Below are 18,025 nucleotides of genomic sequence, written 5' to 3' on the forward strand. Positions count from 1 at the left end.
AGCATAGCAACCTTTCTGAAATTATTTATTCCAGTATACAGACTTCAGATTCAGAAGAGCTACCTAGGAGGTTCATAATTGTTTAAAACAAATCTGCCCTCTTTCTCTAAAATTAACATAGAATACTTGCCTGAAATGTGTGCAAGACGTTTTTGCTGCTAAGATGGTTAATATTTCAAAGGGAGGAGGGAGTAGCCAGGTAGCTGTCCCGTAGTCTTGACCCAAATTTATTTGACAACCCCCCTCAATCCTTTTGTAAGCTGTGGTTTAATATCTGCAAGTTCCCTTTTGGCAATGAGATATTGATAAAACGGTCTTTATAAATTGTGCCTGTTTTCTTTGCAATTGTAAACAAGAGCAAGATTGGACCAGGCAATTTCCATCTGCAAACCCATTGCAGGAGAGCTTCTGGATCCAGTAAATCGCCGGAACCAGGACAGCATTTCTAAGGAAAGCAATGCTAGCTGTGAATACAACCTACAGAACATGAAAGGGCGGCGGGGGGTGGGGGGGTGGAAATCACTGAACATGGCAAACACTACCAATCAAATCCCAACCCAACTATGGTGAGTCCAGTGGGGACATAATAAACCAGCCATGTGCTCTGCAAATATGTAAGCTGTCAAGCATTTGGCAGGCCACAATATATTGTTTGATAGGTTCCAGGTTGCGTATGCCTGTTATTTAGAACACACTTCCATGTGATTCATTCATGTGTAATATGCCCTTGAAGATATCCTGGAAATTGCAGCCAGTTCCAAATATGACAGCCAGACTATCAAATAGGCCTGGCTGTTGTAAGTGTATTATGCTGTTGTTGAAAAAGCATCGCTCACTGCCGATTTCCTTCCAGACTTTATTTCAAAGTACAGATATGGGCTTAAAAATCAGGTATTGATTAGAGGTTCTTCTCCAGGTGCCCCTGCTGTCCAACTCTCAGCCTAACCTTCATCAGTAGATAGTTGTCAGGGTGAAGGAGGGTACACTAGAAATATATCTGCCCCTTCCTTAAGGCTTAGGCCTTTCTGATCTGTTGAACCAGGCTTCCTCAAACTCGGCCCTCCAGATGTTTTGAGACTACAGTTCCCATCATCCCTGACCACTGGTCCTGCTAGCTAGGGATCATGGGAGTTGTAGGCCAAAAACATCTGGAGGGGCGAGTTTGAGGAAGCTTGTGTTAAACCATGAGCATGTCACATGTAAAGCTATGCTGTGCATCTTGCTCAAGCACGAGTGCTGGAAGACAAACACTGGAGAAATATTGTACATCTGCTTGTTTAATAAATGACCTATCTACTTACTAAACCAACGCAGCATACCATCTCAATTGCATCCGTATCAGGACTAATGTGGTTTGGAATTAATCTGCACTATAACTAGTCCAGAGATCAGTAACACTTGAGAACCATTGATAACAAAAAAATAAAAATCAATATCCTAGTCTTACAGAACTAAGTTTTTCAAAACATTACTACCTAACTTGGAACATTCAAAGTGTCTACCTGACCAGTAGCTAAGCAAAACAAAAACACAGGAGCTAGAACTTAAATTATCTTTACCTGGTTTTCTTATATACGTGTGGAAGCAACTGTGGTCCTGTTAGCAAATTAGCTATTTATTCTGCACAGAGTAGTATAAAGAGGAGTTACCCTTAAAACAAGACACTCAAAAGCAACTGGGCCAGGAGAACAATCAAGTCACATGGCAAGTGTTTTACAACTGAAGAGAACAGCAGATGTGGGCCTGGAAGCTGCTTGACTGGGCAGTTACCTGGAAACCCCACTTGTATGAGATCTTTAGAGGAAGAGAAAGGTATAAGCATCACAAAAAATAAAATATCTGCAAGCCATCTTGTGGGTAGGTGGTGTAGATAGAGATTGGGGCAGTGTTTAGTTTTGAAATCTGATCTTTTATTGAAGGTCTTCTAACCTTATAACTAGTTCTATAGAAGGTTGTAAGGTTAGACATCAGTTACCTCAAATGGAAAATCACAGCAAATTTTGCTGCACAGTAACCATGCTGTTATCTTTGGAATGATTTATAAATGATTCTAGCTTTGCACCTTTGCAGGGCAAAATAAGAAACACCAACAAAAATGGTATGAATATAAAGCCATTTTAATGTTCTGATATTTATATCAAATACTCAGTCAAGTATTTATACATACAGTATCTTATAAACTTAGTTTTAACACAACATGTACAAAATTGCACATCGCCGATTACAAAGTCATAAATGTAATCTTTTGTTTTCATGTAAACAATTTCAGCATGAGAATGTTCTACATTCCAGAATGCCTATCCCTCCCACTTAAGAATGTTCACTTCAGTCTCTATTAAAGATCTACAGCGTGATAAAAACCAGAGAATGTTGATGTAAGCCACTACAATCAGATACACATACAAGGCAAGTCGCCTTTTAGTCTTAAGTGCTCAACATAAAGTTTGGGAGATCTGATCCTGTTCCCACGAAGTCATTGGCAAAAGGCTCACTGTTTGCAACAACAGCAGGACCAACATTACCATCCTAAAATCTCTACCTGCCATACAGTAAAATAAAAGTCATCCACAACCCTCAGTTCATAAGAGACAGAAAAAGAGGGGAGGCAGCTGACTGCTGTTTGGCAGTAGGAATTGGGAATATTCTTGTAAACATGGATTTAAACCATCAGACAATTCCCGAGGTATAACATTTTACCTCCTCAGTCACACACACACACACACACACACACACACACACACGACACAACACAAATCAAGCTGTACATTTAGTCAAGAGGAAGTATTAGTTTTTTAAAAAAACTTTATGTCTATAATCATCAATTTTAACAACTTCTAGTTCTATGCTTTATGAACAGTGATGATGAAAAGCCACAATGGGCAAGCGCTGGGCACATTTTTATTAAGTCCTGTATTTTATGTATGTTCACCTGCCATCCCAAATCAATTTTTTGAACACATTCTTTGTCAAAAACCAACCACTCAATACAGAAATCATGAATGAAAGCCTAGCTATTAACCTTTGCAATGCTGCAATCCTATACACACTTAGCTAAGCAGAACTCCAATTGAGCAAATTCCCATTGAAGTTACTACAAGGTGACACCCAATTACTTTCAAGTAGACATGCAGAAGATTGCCCAGCAAGCCGTCATAAAAAAACACCTATTTCCAGTGAATTATTCATTTGTCGAAACAGTTAAAACACAACTTTTCAAGGACCTCTAACCTCAGCAAGTAAAAGTTTGCATTTGTTCTTGCAACTGAACTCCCGCCTTCTTTGCTATTACTACTGGCAAACAGGAAACTTTTTGCAGATGCTGGCTGTCCCATAGGCTTGAGTGTTAGAACTAGTATCTCTGTCCAAGAGGACTTTATTACTGTGCAATAGCTGGCTGTATGAGAATGAATCATAGAATCATAGAGTTGGAAGAGACCACAAGGGCCATCGACTCCAACTCCCTGCCAAGCAGGAAGCACCATCATAAAATCACAGAATCATAGAGTTGGAAGAGACCACAAGGGCCAGAATGACCCTGCCTGAGCTGCTTCTAGCCTTCTTTGGGACACATTCCCAGGGCATACCCCCCCACCCATCACAAAGCATTTTGAACCTGGCTGGATAAGGTGGTGCTGTGGGTTAAACCACAGAGCCTAGGACTTGCCGATTAGAAGGTTGGCGGTTCGAATCCCCGCGACGGGGTGAGCTCCCGTTGCTCAGTCCCTGCTCCTGCCAACCTAGCAGTTCGAAAGCACGTCAAAGTGCAAGTAGATAAATAGGTACCGCTCTGGCGGGAAGGTAAACGGTGTTTCCGTGCGCTGCTCTGGTTTGCCAGAAGCGGCTTACTCATGCTGGCCACATGACCCGGAAGCTGTACGCCGGCTCCCTCGGCCAATAAAGCGAGATGAGCGCCGCAACCCCAGTCGGCCACGACTGGACCTAATGGTCAGGGGTCCCTTTACCTTTTTATCGGTTACTTGCAACCAAGTGAAGATGTCTGTGCCTGACGTCTCTACCATGCCTGGGGATCCTTGGATCTTGACTGTCTTCACACACCAGCAACACATCCTGTGGAATTCTATCTGTTATATTTCAGTTGCACAATCAGAATGAATTTCAGGAACCAAAAAGTCACATTGAAACCAAAAATGGCAACCAGGCCTCCCGTTTTGGCGACTGTAAACCTGGTTTCTGGAGCCATTTGGTGCCAAGCTTATGTATCTGAGTTTCTAACGCTGCCCCCACTGACGAAATGCTGTTTCCCCCATAGACCTAAGCCAGAGACAGATAACCTGTGACGCTCCAGATCCTTTTGGACTACAATTCCCATCAACCCCAGCCAGCAAAGCCAATGGTTGGGGGTTATGGGGCATGCAGTTCAGCATCTGGAAGGCCTCAGGACAGTCACCTCATAAACCTTACAAGCCTGGATGTTATCTATGATTGCAACACAGGATAGTTACAAGCTGCTGTTTTGAAAGAAGGGTTGAGAGAACTTCTTAATTTCGCCATGCAGCTATGGAATGCTCCCCTTGGTTGTGCAGGTGTATCCCAAGAAGTAAATAATAAAGCCAAGTTTACCGTTACACAGGTCACTTCCAAAATGAACAGGTAAAAATAGTGTTTTGGTCATTGAACCTGGAGCTCCAGCACAGGGACTATTGGAGTATCCCTCCCCTAATATGGATGGAAGCATGCCAGCTCCTCCAATGCCACAACCACCGATCACTGGGCAGTCACTGGGTTGGCAATTCCTGTGCCACCTCTCATCAGTTTCTCCCAAAGTAGGGACACCACTCTGCAGTTATCAGCATCCACTGTTTTGGGGATTTACAGTGTGGTTGGGAAATCAGGTCGGCATCTACCCAGCATCTGACATCAATATATAATTCTAGAGAAACTATAAAAAACATTTCATTCCCCCTTTTACAACCTTTAGTTCTGAAACTGTATACAGTGGTACCTTGGTTTAAGAACAGCTTAGTTTATGAAGAACTTGGATTAAGAATGCTGCAAAGCCGGATGTAGGTGTTTTGGTTTGTGAACTTTGCCTTGGAAGAGGACATGTTCCGCTTCCTGTTGAGTGTGTTCCATTTGTAAACTGAGTCCCCCGTTGCTATGGGAAAGCACGCCTTGGTTTAAGAATGCTTTGGTTTAAGAACAGACTTCCGGAACGGATTAAGTTCGTAAACCAAGGTACCACTGTAGCATAGTAGGAAGATATGAAAAGGGTGCATTTGATTAAAGACGCAGGACCCACCCACAACCTAGGTTTTGCTATAACAATAAAGCTGCCTTGTCTCAATTGACTTTAAACTAATACTTCACTTGATTACATTTCAATATGGGGTTACCGTGGATAAGTTTAGGTAATGCTGAAAAATCACCAGTGGTGAAATCAATACTGGGAGACACTTCATAAGGAAAGTCAAGGTGATACCTACAATGACACTGCCCTCCCCCCGCAAAAAAACACCCCTCAGATTTTCAAGAATTAATTATCAAGCACTTTAGTTTTCGTAGCTAAATCAAATTGTCCAAAATTCTAGGCAGTACTAAGCCATGAAGTGGTGGACCAACAACCTGAGAGGGCTACACTGCTCTATTCTCCAGGGATCGCTTACCAATGGTCCCCAGTTGGACTCTGACTGCTTTCTGCCCCAGAGAAGGTGGAAACTGAAGTCTGACACCATACAAAGGGCCACAGATTAGCAAAGTTAATTTCACAAAGAGAAGAAGAGGAGTTTGGATTTGATATCCTGCTTTATCACTACCCGAAGGAGTCTCAAAGCGGCTAACATTCTCCTTTCCCTTCCTCACCCACAACAAACACTCTGTGAGGTGAATGAGGCTGAGAGACTTCAGAGAAGTGTGACTGGCCCAAGGTCACCCAGCAGCTGCATGTGGAGGAGCGGGGAAGCGAACCCGGTTCACCAGATTACGAGTCTACCACTCTTAACCACTACACCACACTGGCTCCAGAGAATATCAAGATTAGGCTGAATACTTGTTCCCGGTATGCTCCTTCCTAGTTGCAAGGTTTTCTTCTCGCACACAAGAGCATTCAAACATGCAGCCCCCAACCTGCAGCCTGAAGAGGTACAATTCTCAAAAAGCTTTGCCATTTGATTCCTCTGAGTTATAAAATTGGCCCTAAAGACCTTATCCTAAAACTTGCTGTGAACCCTTAAGTTCTCAAGATGAGACATGCCAGCTTTTGTGCCAGCACACAAGCTGTGATAAATGGCAACATTTCGGGCAGATATTATGGTACCGGCATGTAAAACCTTAACTGATGTTTAGGAACACGTCTGTTATACAGTATCTATAGCAACTCTTTTACTGAAATTCATTAAAATGAAGCTCATGCACCAATTAGGAACCCCACTTTAACGACATAATACAAAGTGACAGAATCCAAGCTAAATCTCAACTGCTATGATTAAGTTGAAAGATGTCTGCGAGAGACCCAGTCCGAAGAATCTATATGAAATGACTGGCAACAGTGTTCAAGTCAACAGTGCAGAAAATTGCATTTTTCAAAGATACTCAGACTTTCAGCATTACCTGAAAAAAATGTAGCATGAACAACTGCTCCCTCAATAGTCTTTCCTTCTTGGAAGAAATACTGTTTGGCAGAACTCTAAAAAAAACCCAAAACCTTGTCATCTCAGTGAGATGTAACATCCCGTGATCTAATTTAGTGCAAGGGGACTAAATTGTGCTGGCTCACACAATTCTCTTTCACACTTGTAGCCTACCATTGCTTCAAAACACTCACGGAGGTGTATGTGAGCGTTACTCCTTTTAATCCTTGCAAAAATCTTGAGAGGTAAGTTAGGCTGAAATACAGTGAGTCATCCAGAGAGCTCCATCACAGCCAAGCTAAGATCTGAACCCAGGTACTTCCAGTCCAAACCCAGTCTACCCAACAAAATATATATCCTCCAGTATATATAGGGTTCTACCTGTATATTCTTCTAATGATGAGTGGATAGCAACTCATTTGCTCACCATCAATAATCTGTACAACTCTTACTTGAACTCATCCCAGTGATTCAAGTCTTCCTGTCTCTATGCTGAAGACTCTCAAGCGGGTGTGGGCAGCCTGTGGCTCTTTAGGAGCGTGCTGGACTACAACTCCCATTCTCCTACGCATTGGCCATGTTGGCTGGGACTGTTGGGAATCAGAGTCGAACGACATCTGACGGCCGAAGGAGGGCACAGGTTCCCCATCCCTGAACTAAAGACTACAATCCTATGCACACATATCTCAGAGAATACCTCCCTGATTTGAGCAGGACTTGATTGTGATAGCAAATATGCTTAAATTGGGTTACGAAGTCTTTTTATATGAAAAGTGTGGGATGTGATACAGAAGTAGCAGTCAAGTACAACATTCCTTATTCTCCTAGAGTGGACATGCAGGGAAATGTTTGGTCCAGCCAGTCGAAAACTTCCTGTTTCCTCCTGGCAGGGGCATCCTTCCGTTGCATGTAACTAGAGGTGGGCATGACCTTACCTGTTCAGGTAATGAAAGGACAAGGCATGCTGCCACACTCTCTCTCTTCCATCTTCCTTTTGCTGTGTGAACTGCAGAGACTGCTAGCTTGCAGTCACTGGGATTATTCCCCCATATGGAGTAGAGCCACATTTATATACTGTAACTAAGTCTGCCTTCAGGGATCCAACCGTGAACTGATGATGTGAGTAAACTTTTATTGACATTAAATATGACTGCCGTGTGTTTATTCTTTTAAGAGGGATATAAGGGAACTTACCAGGAACCTAATAGTGAAAGGCTTACACAAGCCTGCAACCAGCTATGTTTAAAAGGGAAATGTAAAACTCTGATAAGTAAAGGAACTTGCTAGCACAAGTTAGAAAGGATAGTAATCAACAATATATCCTCTCCTGCCTCCCTGAAGATTCCCACAAAAAGTTTGATAGGACTCGAGGACAATAGCTACAAAAAAATAAAGGTCACATTTATGCTCTTCTCACAGTAACACGCACGTTTACAGCATTCCAGATCAAGCCATTCATCTTAACCTGCTTCAAAGCAGTTTGGTGCAGGTGCCATACTATAATTCAGTATTGCACTGCTAAGGATGATCAGGAATGCGATTACTTTGGAGGCAGCTGGCAGAGACCAAGCAGGGTCCCCATTTGTTTTACTGTTTTCTATTACTGGGTCTCAGCATGCCTACTTTGAAAAACAAAACAAAAACAAAACCGTAATGCAACAGACAACTTACAGTGAACGCTATTCAGCAGCATACGGCATAGCGGGATGGAAGCACTTGCCCGACTTCCCGGCAGATGAGTCGCTGCCATTAACCGGGAGGGCAGCGCAGAGCAAATGCATCAGCAGTTGCAGCATTGCCACTCCCAGAATGTAACGGCGGCTCACCTTCTGGGCCAGGCAAAAGGCAAACTCGGCCCTCCAGATGTTTTTGGACTACAACTCCCACCATCCCTAGCTAACAGGACCAGTGGTCAGGGATGATGGGAACTGTAGTGCCAAAACATCTTGGAGGGCCGAGTTTGCCTATGCCTGTTCTGGGCAGTCAGATAAATGCCTCTTCTCCACCACACTTGCCCACTGCCGGTACTATCTACTATGGGAAATAGTAAGAAGATTACGGAAAACAGGGATTACAGTATGCTAACAGAAGAAGGCATCATTCAGTAACTGCAGCAAGTTTTTATCCTCTGGTATAATATACAGGACAACAAAGTCACACTCAGGAGTAGACCTACTGAAATCAATGGACAAGTGTGACTTAGTTGGATATTATTAATTATTATTATTATTATTAGATATTATCCACTGTTTAAACATTTGCAAGCCATTAGAACCAGAATATCTGAAATGACTCCTTACCCGGCATGGCAGGCTAGCTTGCTTGCGATCATATGAGCAGGATACCTAGAACACGGACTGACGATATAACTCAAACTAGTGTGAATACATGTAGTCTATTTTTTCATGCTTAACTCATACAAGGTTAATTCTCTCGTTCCCACACAACTCTTCTAGTTACGAGACCAGGTCTTGCATGACCACAAAAGGCTGCAGCTTTGGTGATCAGCATTTCTAGGATTAAGCATGCATAGGAATCATGGATTCTTAAATCTAAAACTGACACATCTTAGAATACCACTTTTAAATCATGCAGACAGACCATATGCTTGGAATGACTGCATCCAAGTGTTGGATTGGAAACATATGCATTAGTAATCTATGAAATTATAGCTAGTGATCAAATCAAGTGTCTCTGCCTCAAAGGAACAGATTTTTTAAAAAATTCAGGATCTCATTACTAAACAGTGTTCGTTATTTTTAACCCCAACTGAAATGAACAGAAATCTCTTTAAGTTTGCTGCCTCTGAGTTAGGCCATTTCAACATTCAATTCCGTCTTCACAATTAACCACAGTGTATAACTAAAAATGGATTCAAATTTGCAGCAGAAAGCAAAAATAAGCCTCACTTACATCACTTTGTGCTTTATATATTCTTCCTATCAAGGGAAATATTATTAAAATATATTCTGGCTGTAATATAAAAATCTGGAAGTTGTTTCAGCAAAAATTAGTACTTTCATACCCCACTGATTTCAGTGGCAGTTTAAATCAATGTTTATTTTTTTTTTTTTTATAATAATATTTTTATTTGCTTTTTTCCAAGGTCAGATACATCGTCAGTTATTCAACAAAAGGCAGTTTTACAGAAAGAAAAAGAAAAAGGTTATAAGCAAAAAAGAGATCTTACTTTACAAAACAATTTTTCATGATCTACTGGACTTCCCCACATCTTCCACCCCCTGCATCTTTTTCAATAAAATAAAGTTACAGCAAATTAATACCTTGTTTCCTGTGTTTTGTACTTTCCTCAATTGTATATTAGGTTTAGGGGAAATATTGTTAGTTCACATTTCCAACAGTCCTCAATATAGAAACTTTACCCTAGACTTTAGTCATTTCATCATCAGAACTTAAATTCAGCAATATCAAAAATTTGAAATCTGAAGCTTGTTGTCTAAAAACTTAACAAATTCTCAACATTCACATAACTTATAATGTTTTTGTAAATAGTCCTTAAATTTTTTCCAGTCCTCTTCCACTGCCTCTTCTCCCAGGTCTCGGATTCTGCCAGTCATTTCGGCCAGTTCCATATAGTCCATCAGCTGCGTATGCCACTCTTCCAGCGTGGGTAGCTCCTGTACCTTCCAATATTTAGCCAATAGAATTCTTGCTGCTGTAGTTGCATATAAAAAGAAAGTTCTATCCTTCTTTGTCACTCTCTGGCCCACAATGCCCAGGAGAAAGGCCTCTGGTTTCTTAGTAAAGGTATACTTAAATACCTTTTTCAACTCATTATAAACCATTTCCCAGAATGCCTTCACCTTCGGGCATGTCCACCAGAGGTGAAAGAACGTTCCTTCAGCTTCCTTACACTTCCAACACCTTTTATCAGACAAATGGTAAATCTTTGCAAGTTTGACTGGGGTCATGTACCACCTATATATCATTTTCATAATGTTTTCTTTCAAGGCACTACATGCCGTGAATTTCATATCGGTGTTCCATAACCTTTCCCAGTCTTCAAACATGATGTTGTAACCAATGTCTTGAGCCCATTTAATCATAGCTGATTTAACTAACTCATCTTGTGTATTCCATTTAAGCAGCAAGTTATACATTCTTGAGAGCACTTTCGTCTTAGGTTCAAGTAGTTCTGTCTCTAATTTTGATTTTTCCACCTGGAAACCAATCTTTTTATCTTTTTTAAACATCTCTTGAATTTGGGCATAGAGAAACCAGTCTCGCACCTTGTCCTTTATTTTTTCTAAACTCTGCAGCTTCCAATTATCTCCAACTTTTTCTATTATCTCACAATATTTAGCCCAACCACTCTCCATGTTAAGTACTTTGGTAGTCTTCGCCTCCGTTGGTGACAACCACCTCGGTGTCTTATTTTCAAATAAGTCCTTGTATCTAGTCCAGACATTAAACAAAGCTTTCCTGACAATATGGCTCTTGAACAATTTATGTACCTTTACCTTGTCGTACCACAAATATGCATGCCATCCAAAAGCATTGTTAAACCCTTCCAGATCTAGGACATCAGTGTTTTCTAGTAGAAACCAATCCTTCAGCCAGCAGAAGGATGCTGCCTCATAGTATAACCTTAAGTCCGGCAGGGCAAACCCCCCTCTTTCTTTAGCATCTGTTAGTATTTTAAGTTTTATCCGGGGCCTTTTGCCCTGCCAGACAAATTTCGTAATGTCCTTCTGCCACTTTCCAAAACACTCCACTCTATCCACGATCTGCAGGGTTTGAAACAAGAATAACATCTTTGGCAATACATTCATCTTTACAGCTGCAATTCTTCCCGACAAGGTAAGTTTTAGTCTTGACCAGATTTCTAAATCCTTTTTAATTTCAATCCAGCATTTTTCATAATTATCTTTGAATAAATTCAAATTTTTCCCAGTCAAATTCACCCCCAGGTATTTCACTTTTTTAGCCACATTTAACTCCGTTTCTTTCTGAAACTCATCTATTTCTAAAGAAGTCAGATTTTTCGCCAAAACCTTTGTTTTTTGTTTGTTCAACTTGAATCCTGCCACCTGACCAAACTCATAAATTAATTCTAAAGCTCTTTTAGTACTAGATTCTGGCTCCTGTAGTGTTAAAACCAAATCATCTGCAAAGGCCTTCAACTTGTATTGTTTACCTCCGACCTGTATTCCTTGTACCTCCCGATCCTTCCTAATCAAGTTCAGCAATACCTCCAGGACCGAAATAAATAGCAGGGGTGATAGGGGGCACCCCTGTCGTGTTCCTTTTTCAATTCTGAACTCTTCTGTCACCACATTATTCACTATCAATTTAGCTTTTTGCTCTGAATAGATTGCTTCTATACCATTTTGAAACGCCCCTCCCACTCCCATCCCTTCCAAATTTCTCTTCATAAATTTCCAAGATATATTGTCAAAGGCCTTCTCTGCATCTATAAAAATTAATACAGCTCTTGTGTTCAAATTTGTCTGTAGTAGCTCCAGAACATCTATAATGTTCCTAGTGTTGTCAGACAGATGTCTACCAGGGAGAAAGCCTGCTTGGTCTTTATGAATTACTTCATTCAGAACTTTTTTAAATCTACTTGCCAGAATGTCAGCAAAAATTTTATAATCCACATTCAGGAGTGAAATAGGACGATAATTCTTGAGTTGAGTCTTTTCAGATTCCAATTTTGGTATCAAAGTGATGAATGCTTCTTTCCACGATTCCGGAGCCCCCTTCCCCTCCATAATTTGGTTACACACCTCCACTAATGGTTGAATCAAATAATCTTTTAAAACCTTGTAATATTTGGAGGTGAGTCCATCTGGGCCTGGGGATTTCCCCAATTGCATGTTCTGAATGGCACTTTCTATTTCCTGCTGTGTTATTCTGTAATTCAGGGTTGTTTGTTTATCTTGGGATAATTTTTTCAATCCGTTACTTTTTAAAAATTGAATAATCTCCTCCTCCGCCTGTGGACCTTGAGTAAACAGTTTTTTGAAATATCTCTGGAAACACTTTCTAATTTCTTCTGGTTTCTGAATACTTTCTCCATCAACCTCCAAGTTGGTAATAGAATTCAATTTGTGTCTCTTTTTCAGCTGCCATGCTAATAATTTTCCACATTTGTTTGCTGATTCAAAAGATCTTTGTTTCATTTGTTTAATTTTCCATTCTACTTCTTGGTTTATCAATTTGGCATATTGTGCTTGATGGAACTTAATTTCTCTTAACACTTCTTTTGACTTTGGGTTAAGTCTAAGTCTTTTTTCACCCTCTCGTATCTTCTCTAAAATCTTATCTCTTTTCCCATTCCAGAGTTTTTTCTTAATAGAATTTTGTTGAATCAGAAACCCCCTCATTACAGCTTTGCTTGCGTCCCAGATTGTTCTCTTGTCCACCGGGGTATTCATATTGATTTCAAAATAATCCTTCAACGTTTTTTGGGCCTTCTTCACAATCTCCTGATCTCTGAACAAAGTGTCATTCATTCTCCATCTGAAGGATCCAGCTGGCACAAGTCTCAGATCCATTTTCAATGCGTTATGGTCGGAGCAGGTTTTAGGGCAGATCTCTATTTTTTTTGTCTTAGGGGCCAGCCCTCTAGTTATCCAAATTTGGTCAATTCTTGTCCATGATAGGTGAGCCTCAGAAAAGAAAGTCCCTTCTTTACCTAGTGGGTTTTTGGTCCTCCAAATGTCGATCAAGTCCATATTGTCTGTCAGTTCAAAAAAAGATTTAGGTAGTCTGCCATCTTTAGTCAAATTTTGGTTTTGTGACTTATCCATATGTGTAGAGACGACTCCATTCATATCTCCCATCAAAATGATGTTAGTGTAGTCTATATGATCCAACATTATCTCATGCAGCTTTTTGTAAAATTCCGCTTTCCCCTCATTTGGTGCATATACTCCTACTATCAAAAATTTTTCTCCTTGTGTTTGGATTTCAATCGCCAAAATTCTTCCTTGTTCATCTTTAAATATCAACTTTGGTGCTAGGTTCTCTTTTGCATAAATCACTACTCCTCTTTTCTTAACTTTGTCTGAGGAAACAAATTCTTGGCCTAATTTTTTGTTAATTAAAACTCTCCTATGGAGCCTAGTCACATGTGTTTCTTGTAGGCATATGATGTCCAATTGTTCCTTTCTCAATATGTGAAAAATCTTTTTCCTTTTCTCAGGGGAATTTGCACCATGAATGTTCCAACTAAATAGCTGCAGAGACATCCTGAATCAAATTGTTAGCCAGTAGGAGTGTCTTTCTTGCTGTCAAGATCTGGAGGTAATGCACCAGGCGGAGGTGGTGGCCAGGCACCTGCTACTCCTTTCCGAAGGTCCTCCCCGTAGTCGTTCAAAAATTTTTCTTGGTCTTCTGCTGATCTAATTCTCACTTTTTTCCCTTTAATGCTGAAGGATAGTCCTTGAGGGAATTCCCACCTATAAGGGATTGTGTTGTTTCTCAGTAGGCTTGCGAGGTCTTTATATGCAATTCTTAAATCCAACAGCTGTTTCGGAATGTCTCTGAAGATTTCTGCAGTTCTTCCCTGGATCACCAATGTATTTTTAAAATGAAGGCCGAGTATGTTATCTTTTTCTTGCTTAGATCTCAAAATGACCAAGCAATCTCTTGGTTTGTCCTTCTTTGCTACTCTTCCCAGCCTGAAGGCGGTGACAATTTTAAAGTCCTTGTCTTCTGCGATACCCCAGAACTTTGATATTTCTGCCGTCAGGTAGCTGATCAAATCTTCTTTCTCAAGTTCTGGTATATTCCTAATCCTAAGGTTGCTTTCCCGGTTTTTCAATTCTGCCATGGACAGGTAGGCTTGCTGTTCATTAAGCTGTCTGCTCAGTGGTCTTACTTCTCCTCTTACTTCCTCTATCCTCTTTTTATTTTGGTCTGCCTTTAAGTTTGCTTCTTCGGCTAATTTACGATTTTCTGCTGTTGTTGCCTGCAAATTTCCAATGGCCTCTAAATTTTTAGAAACTTGGTCAGTCAATTTGTTGATTGTGGCTGTCACCTGATCAAACTTAGAGGCCTGCTCATCTGCCTTTTTATTTAACGCTGCCAGCTGTTCCAAAATTTCCTTAGATACAGGATCTAGTCCTCCTGCAGCCATGTCCCGAAAAGCTGGCTGTTTAATTTCTCCTTCTTGCAGACCTGTAACTATTGGAACTGATGATCTGCGAGGCTGCACCGGCAAGGTTGTTTGTATTAGCTCAGATTGTTTTGCTTTTTTGGCAGCTCTTGTTTTTGCGGCTCCACTCATTCCACAGCTGTCCATGTAGCAAGGTCAAATTGTAAATCCCATGGGAAAGACAAACCGAAAGGTAAACATCCAGGCAGAAGCTTTACAAAAAACCCTGCAGTTCCCAGAGACTATATATTCCACAATCCAGTAGGGGGAGCTTCCCAAAAGTTAAGAGAAAACAAAAGTGAAAAGTTTCCACCATTAAATTCCCCTCTTTAAAAGTTCCAAAAAGTTCCAAAAGTTAAAGAAAAACCGAAAACCAAGGGGTAGAACCTTCAAAAGTTCATTTAAACTAGCAGAGAGTACGTGTTCTTTACAGTGGTGCATGCACAGTTCCTTATTTGTAACCACAAAAGTAGCCCCAAAGTAACTTTAAAGTCTTATATACAGTTACCGCAGTCTGATGATTTTTGTATCCAGACAGCCCGAGAGCTGTTTTGAAACTTTGTAATCCACACAAAAGAGAAAGGAAGAGGTTGCTGCCTATATCCTCTTGTAAAAAAGAAATTCTCAACTTTTCTTAACTTTCCATGCACTTTAATTCGAATTTGCAAGGTGTACTCCAACTTCTTAAAAGTCCCTCTCAGCGCTTCAGATTTATAGCTCTTTGCTTGGTGTTTAAACAGAGCCGGAAGACGGACTTCCTTTTTAACGTCTCCCGCTTTCAGCCAAATTTCAGAAATTTAGAGTCCCAAATCTCAAAAACCTTACTCACGAGTAAGTTGATTCCAATCGAATGTTCAAGGAAGAAAGGTCAGCGCTCATCAGCAGCAGCCGCGCGGCTTCACTCCCGCGGAAAGAGCGATGAACTCACAGCACCGCTACCCCCTCCACGTTCCGGAGCCCCTTACGGGGTCCCTTCTTCGTTTCCGAGGTCGCTCTTGGTGCCCGCCGAGTCCCACGACCACAGGCTCACTCTACCTGTGGTTTTTCTTAACGGGTCTCCGCTTTGCCGTAGCGGACGACCCTTTTCCGCGGAGCCCCTCTTCACAGCGCGAAGAGGACCGCCATTGCTGTTTCGCGCCGCCTCCGGAAGTTTGCAATGTTTAAATCAATGGAACATGTTTAAATCAATGGAAACTTAAGTGCCGTCAACATCTGCCCATTGTATTTCAGGTGTCACTTAGTGCAGATCTGCTTTCGAGTACTTCAAAATGAAAAACACCACCCTACTAGTATTTATGACAACAGTTCAGCACTGGTTAAAAATGGAAAGCGCCACCACCATTCATATAGTTGACATTTTAAACCCAGCAATTCATTATTTTTTTTGTAGCTGAATAACCTACTTGCTATAAAATCACGCACCATTACGAACATCTAGGTCCACAAAAAAACCATCATGTTATGTATTTGAAGATCAAATCCATACCTGAACACGAGCTTCCACCCAACGATAGAAAAAAAAAATATTTTGAGAGCCAGACCTATACCACCAGTGTGTTAAAAAGAGGAATTGGGTAGGAGTTGTGACACATCGTCACTCACTAAGTTAGCAACAAATTAGTCAGCTCCTCTAGACACACAACCATGCGAGTTACTACCTGAGTGTTCATGTGGGCTATGTAAGTGTGCAGGAAAACCAGCTGCCCTCCCTCTACTTAAGGAAAAAGGTTTACAGTCCCTTTAAATCGCCTTTTTCACTGACAGAAAGTGCTATGCCAGTTCAACAATGGACATCACCTGGATCACCAAGCTCACTAGAAACTGGAATATTTGCCCAATGAAGTGCTAATGCAGGTGAGTACCACTCAGCCTAGAATTTTGTGTGTGCATGCCTGTGTGTGTATCTGGTGGGTATTCTTAAAATTATCTAACGTGCAGGAGCCAAAGAAAGCAAACCAAAGACTTGCTATAATACATGCACACAAAAGAGCAACCAGAAAGGAGTGGAAAGGTGGATTCAGATGAGAAAAGTGCATTTTAAAGGAATGATCAATCAGGTACTAACTCACCTCTGCAAAAAGAGAGAGAGAGAAATTCTCAGAACTGGGTGGGTGAGAGGAGAGGGACAGACCACAACATGGAATGGGTTTGAATGCATCGGAGGCTGAGGAATGAGAGGAATTCTATTGGTGGGTCAGAAAGTAAACTGTTCAGTCGTGAACGACACTGCATTTAAACAGGCTTGCAGGGACACTGACAGGATGACTGGTACTTTTAGAAAAACAAGAGCCATTAATACAAATAAGAAGCAGATAGCTAACAAAGTTGTGGACTTTGTGTTACTGACTTTAGCAGAAAAGGCTACAAAACGGGTGAACAACCTAGAACACTGTATATATTTCAAGAAGCAAAATACGCTTTTGGCAGAAATGATGCAGCATGCAGCCCCATCAATTGCAACAGGTAAGGAAATGTAGGTTCTCAGCTCCAACCTCTGAGACAGCCAGAGTTATTATGTACCCTTAGGAGAAAAGTTAAGAAACAACTTGCAAGAAACATGCAACTTCCAGGTACATTTGAGAAGCAGAAACAACCTGAGCTTTTTTCCTTAGATTTAATATTCCAGATTAGAGCCCACCTGAGAAAAAACATTGTCACATCATTGGGTATTTTCAACTATGTAAATGTAGCTGCTCTGGTCCCAGCTAAGGTGATACCTTTTGTACAACTCCTTATTTAATTTGCATCCCTCACACTTAAGGCACTGCTATAAAGTCTCCACCTTTGCCATATTATCCTTTAAGAGTATGCAAGCTCAAGTACTTTTTCTGCAAATATTGATGGAACTCTGGCAATTAATGCAAGATGGACTGATCAAATGAATTAAGCTTTCTTCCAGCTTTCTCCATTTCTAAAAGGATAAGACTGGTTATTTCAGATATTTGCAGCATTATGGTTCCAAATACATTAATATGGTTCCTGATGTCATTAAGTTGGAGCTGCAATCCTATGCGTACTTAACTTGGGAATAAGCTTGACTTATTGGGACTTACTTCCAAGTAAATATGCAAAGCATCACTCCAAGAATCTCTCCAATGCATGGAAATAGTACTGTGTAATATAATCTATGATATCTGTTTATAATTACTTATCAAGCAAGGTTGTCACAGTACTGCCTTATGGAAAGTAATATATATACACTGCCACAAGCTATTCACATGTTATATCCAGGCAAGGATTGTTATATCAAGAGCTCAAGTTTAAAATAAACCACAGAAACAATAAAACTGCATTTTGAGAAGCATCCAAACTA

At 40.8% G+C, this 18,025-nt stretch overlaps 1 long non-coding RNA gene across 1 annotated transcript; it reads right to left on the minus strand.

Moving 5' to 3' along the window:
- Positions 1-2,099: 2,099 nt before the first annotated feature.
- On the minus strand, positions 2,100-5,732 carry LOC309360343. The gene is made up of 2 exons (XR_014164015.1): positions 3,520-5,732; positions 2,100-3,394 (listed from the first exon to the last, which is right to left on the minus strand). It is a non-coding gene; the product is annotated as an uncharacterized lncRNA (long non-coding RNA).
- Positions 5,733-18,025: the final 12,293 nt, after the last annotated feature.

This window comes from Podarcis melisellensis, assembly GCF_964234715.1.
Source record: "Podarcis melisellensis genome assembly, chromosome: 17".
Taxonomy (NCBI): domain Eukaryota; kingdom Metazoa; phylum Chordata; class Lepidosauria; order Squamata; family Lacertidae; genus Podarcis; species Podarcis melisellensis.